The 5,562-nt window shown below is 47.8% G+C and overlaps 1 pseudogene; it reads right to left on the minus strand.

The window, feature by feature from the left end:
• Nucleotides 1-3,225: 3,225 nt before the first annotated feature.
• On the minus strand, nucleotides 3,226-4,173 carry LOC128846193 (olfactory receptor 52N4-like; annotated as a pseudogene).
• Between the last annotated feature and the right edge of the window lie 1,389 nt (nucleotides 4,174-5,562).

Here is a 5,562-nt window from a genome sequence, read left to right on the forward strand (position 1 = left end):
GTGCCGGGCATTTCAGTAGTGGAGCCGCACACTTCTGATAACTTGTGTTTAGATGCCCTTCCCCCCATTGTCTGCTGCCACCCTGCTCCTGCCCTCTGCCTTGAACCCCTGGCCAGCTGCTCCTGGGACCCTCCTGCTCGCTGTGCAGAGGGAGGGAGGGGGTGCTGAGGTCAGGGTGTCCCCTCCCCCACCTTCCCCCATCCATGTACCCCCATCTCCACAGAGTGGGGCAGGGGGGCAGGGATCAGGACGGGGATGGAGGGGCTGGCAGCTGCTGTGGTCTGAAGGAGCCTTCAGACAGGTGAGTGCTTCAGTGTTTAAAGAGTCAGAGCATGGTCCCTCATACACTCCCCACCAGCCAGCACACAACCACGCTGTCAGTCTCACACACACATAGTCTGTGTCTGTGTGTGTCTGTGTGTGTCTCTCTCTCTCTCACTCTCTCTCTCACACACACACTGTCTCAGTCTCACACACACATAGTCTGTGTGTCTCTCTCTCTCACACACACACACACTGTCTCAGTCTCACACGCACACACATTCTCTCTCTTTCACAGTCATTTCCTAATACATACATGTGTTGTTGTTGTTCTTACTTCTTCATACTTCCTGCAGTGCACATCTACACTCTGTAATTTTATTCTTTCCACATGCTGTTATTTTAGGCTTTGGACTGGTCTGTGCATTTCAAAAAATTATTTTGCTCTTACGCTTAAATTTAATTTTTTGAGTAGTGAGTGAGTTCTAAAATACCTAACCTGTCCTGACTGGACTAATTAGCCTGACGGGGGGGAGGGATAGCTCAGTGGTTTGAGCATTGGCCTGCTAAACCCAGTGTTGTGAGCTCAATCCTTGAAGGGGCCACTTAGGGATTTGGGGCAAAATCAGTACTTGGTTCTGCCTAGTGAAGGCAGGGGGCTGGACTCAATGGCCTTTCAAGGTCCCTTCCAGTTCTAGGAGATAGGATATCTCCCATTATTTATATATATACATATTTTAACTTTTTTTTTCTACTGGTGGCACACATCTGCACATTACCTTGATATTGGTGCAAATAACAAAATTCATTCTGCAAATGGATGGGGAAAAAATAAGATGGAACACTGATTTTGTAGCCTTTTATTTTATTTAAAGTAAATTTTGTAATGTGGTGTTACACCACTGTGGCTTTGGCGCTGGTGGCTACAGTTTCAATCTTAACAGAGTGAAAGTCACCTCTGCTGCTTGCTTCAAATTTAGAGTCTCTAGGAACACACAAAGACCAAAGGTAGTGACCACACATGCATTCATCAGTACAAGGCCTAGTCTACTTTATAAATTTTATTAAAGTTACAATTATCCAAGCATACAGAAATTTTATACACACCTAGGCACCAGTTACAAATCTAGTTATATTCCCATCCTTAACAATAGTGTGAGGGTCTGATGGGTCTCATACCTCGATCATCAGTAGACAGATGGTTCCTGCTAGAGTCTTCCATAGGGAACTGAATTTTCCCACTCTGAGCATAGCCTATTTATAATGTGATTCTCTCTATATCTGCGTTCTTTGCATGTCCATAAAAGTGTCCACAGTGAAAATATAGTATAACATGGTGAGTAATCATAACATCACAAAATAAATGAATAATGAACTAAAATTATTGGCTACAATTTAGACCCCATCATTTTATATGTATAGTTGGGATGATGTTTTCCAATATGCATTACTTTGTCTACATCATCCTGGAGCATCATTGGGATTGGTCAGAGCCCTCCAGGGTGTTCAGGGGCCACCTCCTGGAACTCCTGGCTTCTCCTCCAGCTGGAACCTGTCTCTGCTGCAGCCAGAGCCCTGCAACCAAAGAGTCACCTCTGACACCCTGGTGCCTCTCTACTGCCCCAGCTTCTTCGGACTCATCCAGTCTCTGTGTTTTTGAAGGGCTGGAAACAACGCTTCCTCTCTCTGTTCCCTTTTCTGGGGAGGTTCCATTTCTTCCATGCCCGCCCCTCTGCAGAGAAGCTGGAGAAAACTGCTTTTATCTAGAATTCAGTTATTCCCTCCTTCTATTGGGTGAGCTCTCGCTAGGGATAAGGGTATGTCTATACTACCCGCCGGATCGGGGGGCAGCAATTGATCCAGCGGGGAGTCAATTTATCGCATCTAGTCTAGAGGCGATAAATCGACCCCCCCAAGTGCTCTCCCATTGACTCCTGTAGTCCACCGCAGCGAGAGATGCAGTCGGAGTCAACGGGGGAGCGGCAGCAGTCGACTCACCGCAGTGAAGACACCGCGTTGAGTAGGTCTAAGTAGGTCAACTTCAGCTACATTATTCATGTAGCTGAAGTTGCATAACTTAGATCAATCCCCCCCCCCGTGTAGACCAAGGCTAAGAGTCTTTAATGACCACCCTATTTAGAGCGAGATGCCTCTGCTTCAGCCTTCAGCCCCTTCATACAAGGTGGGTGAGAGAAGAGTACAGGAAAAGCCCAAAGACATAGGGGATACAGACGGTTTCTTTAATAAAGGGTGAGTTAATGGGGTTTCCACCCATCTGGGTTTTATCCGGACACTCTGTTTTTTGGCTTCTGTGTCTGGGTGCCATGCTGGGTTCTCAGTTGCCTGGTTTTGAACTAGAAAGTCCGCCCAAGGAGGGGATCGGACTGTGCCTGGATCCTGCAGGGCAGGGTGGAGGTATTGGGTCATTAACCCAGGCCTGCCCCTCCTCAGCCAGGGCCACATCATACCAACAGGGAGGCCCTTTGTCAGGCTTCAGCAGCTCCAACCAGTCCCAGAGCAGAGGGAGCCCACCTGGGGCAGAGATGGAGGTGGAGAAGAACTAGCGAGTGATGGGGGAAGCGGAGTAGAGAAGCCAGGGACAAGGGCAGGGAAGTGGTGGAAGAAATGGAGAATGAGGCTGGGTCTTGATGGACTAGGTGGGGCCTGGGAAGAGGCCAAGGGGAAATATGTGGGGCAGAGGTCAGGGCCTTAAAGGAATGGGGGGACAGAGGGGAGTCATGGGGTCCAATTACCAGCAGTTAGAAAGGTGGCAACCCAATGACTTAATGAGTGGTATACAGACTGATTCTCCAGTTCTCACACTGACAGCACACTAAGGTCAGGGAAGGGTTTAATGTCTCTCTGACTGCCAATTGAGTGATTCAGGGAAGGGGGCCCAGCACCATGTCACCAGGCAGCTCTGCACAGAGCTTGGTCTGAGAGCCAGAGCACCAGGAGAAAACTTTATGTCCCTTTATGAGTGAAGAGCCGGAGCAGCCTGTCCTGGATCTGTCTGGTTCTCACCCCGTAGATGATGGGGTTCAGCATGGGGGGCAGCAAGATGCATATGTTGGCAATGAGAATGTGGAAATGTACGGCCAAATTCTACCCAAACCGGTACATGAGGGAGGAGAAGAGACGTGGGATGTAAAAGCCTAAGATGGCACAGAGGTGGGAGCTGCAGGTCCCAAAAGTCTTGAGCCGGGCGTCCTTTGTGGGGAGGCTGAAGATGGCCCTGAGGATCTGGGTATAGGACACACAAAGAAAAATCACATCCAGACCCATCACACAGAATAGCAGAAAGAGGCCATAGTAACTACTGACGCGGGTGTCGGTGCAGGCCAGCTTTACCGAGGATATGTGCGAGCAAAACAGCTCGGGAATGATGTTGGTTCTGCAATATGGCCACCACCTCGCCAGCAAGGGAAAGGGCAATACAAGCATGGCTCCACGCAGCACAATGGCCAGGCCAATCTTGGCCACCACAGGGTTTGTCAGGAGGGCGGAATGTCTCAGGGGATCGCAGATGGCCACATAGCGATCCAAAGCCATGGTCACGAAGATCCCAGACTGCGACACTGGCAAGTTGAGAGTAAAGTACATCTGGGTGAGGCAGGCATTGAAATCTATATCCCTGGAATTGAACCAGAAGATGCTCAGCATTTTGGGCACAATGGACATAGGTACAGACAGGTCGCTGATGGCCAGCATGCAGAGGAAATAGTACATGGGCCCATGGAGGCTTGGCTCCGTCTTCACGATGAACAGGATGGTGAAGTTCCCCAAGATGGCTATGATGTACATGGTGCAGAAGGGGATGGAGATCCAGACATGGGCTGTCTCCAGGCCAGGAATGCCCATCAGGATGAAGGTGGAGGGGTTGGTGAAGTCGGTTGTGTTGGAATCTGCCATGGAGTAGGGGAGAAGGTGTCCAACTCTGAGGCAGAACGGAGTCTCCTCCATGTACCGTACATTCACCAGACTTTCTGTATGTGCCCAGTGTTTAGGTGATGGTCGCCTGGCTGGAGAGACAATGTTAATATGAGACATACATGCACTAGTGGCGGCTGTTCTCATGGGTGAAGCAGATTGGTTGCTCTTCACACACTGAAAAATGACAATGCTAATTCCATATTTGATGAGTTTCAGAGTAACAGCCGTGTTAGTCTGTATCCGCAAAAAGAAGAACAGGAGTACTTGTGGCACCTTAGAGACTAACAAATTTATTAGTTATCTTTTTTTTTTTTTATTTTTTTATTACAAATCTTTTTCCATATTTGATGGTGCTCCATGCATCAATAATTCTACATGTTGTGGTGTGGGAAACCTTACTAGGCACCAGGAGGAACCACGAGTGTGGATGCTGGTTATCCATCACTGTTCCTTAATGCAATGAAAGCCAGGCTAGAGAGTCCATGCAGTAGAGAGTTCCCCATTCACCCGGCTGCTCAAAATCTGAGAATGTAAAAAAACCTAAACCTTTGCCAAGACATGCGCCAGGGGGAAACATCTCAACTAGAACAGGTCTCTGGGAAAAGACCTGGGCGTCATTGATAGCAGGTCAACAAAACACCTCTTTTGGAATAGTGGAGACAGCCTATCTCCTAGAACTGGAAGGGACCTTGAAAGGTCATCAAGTCCAGCCCCCTGCCTTCACTAGCAGGACCAAATACTGATTTTACCCCAGATCCCTAAGTGGTCCACTTGCGGATTGAACTTACAACCCTAGGTTTAGCAGGCCAATGCTCAAACCACTGAGCTATCTCTCCCCCTGAGAGTAGCCAACTCAAAGACAATGTTTGGATGCCTAGGAAATGTGATGGCGACTAACCTGCTCTGGGTATGTGCTCCAGTCTCTAAAAAGGATACAGCATTATAAAGGGGATTTCTGAGACCGGCTCTGAGAATGGGGAAGGCTGTCATATGCAGAGACACTGAAAATTCTGGGACTCTTTAGTTTAGAGAAGAGACAAAGAAGGGGGCAGATAATAGAGGAGAGGAATATAAAGAATGGAACTGATTACATTCAATTGGACAGAGAACCCAACCAGTAATATCTTTAGTGCTTCAAAAGGGCTAATTCCCCAAAGCTGAAGGAAATTATCAAGAAAATTGATTGGGAGGAAAAAAATAGACAGAAAAATGGGAATGAAACTTGGGAATTCTTTAAGAAAAGTTTATTGGATAGCTAAATAGTCACGATTCCACACTCAAGAAAGTGGAGAACTTTGGCTAAAAACCCAGTTCAGTGGTAAAGTGAAGGCAGCAATTATTTGGGAAAAAGCAATAAAAAAAAACGGG

This window comes from Malaclemys terrapin, chromosome 1 (assembly GCF_027887155.1).
Source record: "Malaclemys terrapin pileata isolate rMalTer1 chromosome 1, rMalTer1.hap1, whole genome shotgun sequence".
NCBI classification, from domain to species: domain Eukaryota; kingdom Metazoa; phylum Chordata; order Testudines; family Emydidae; genus Malaclemys; species Malaclemys terrapin.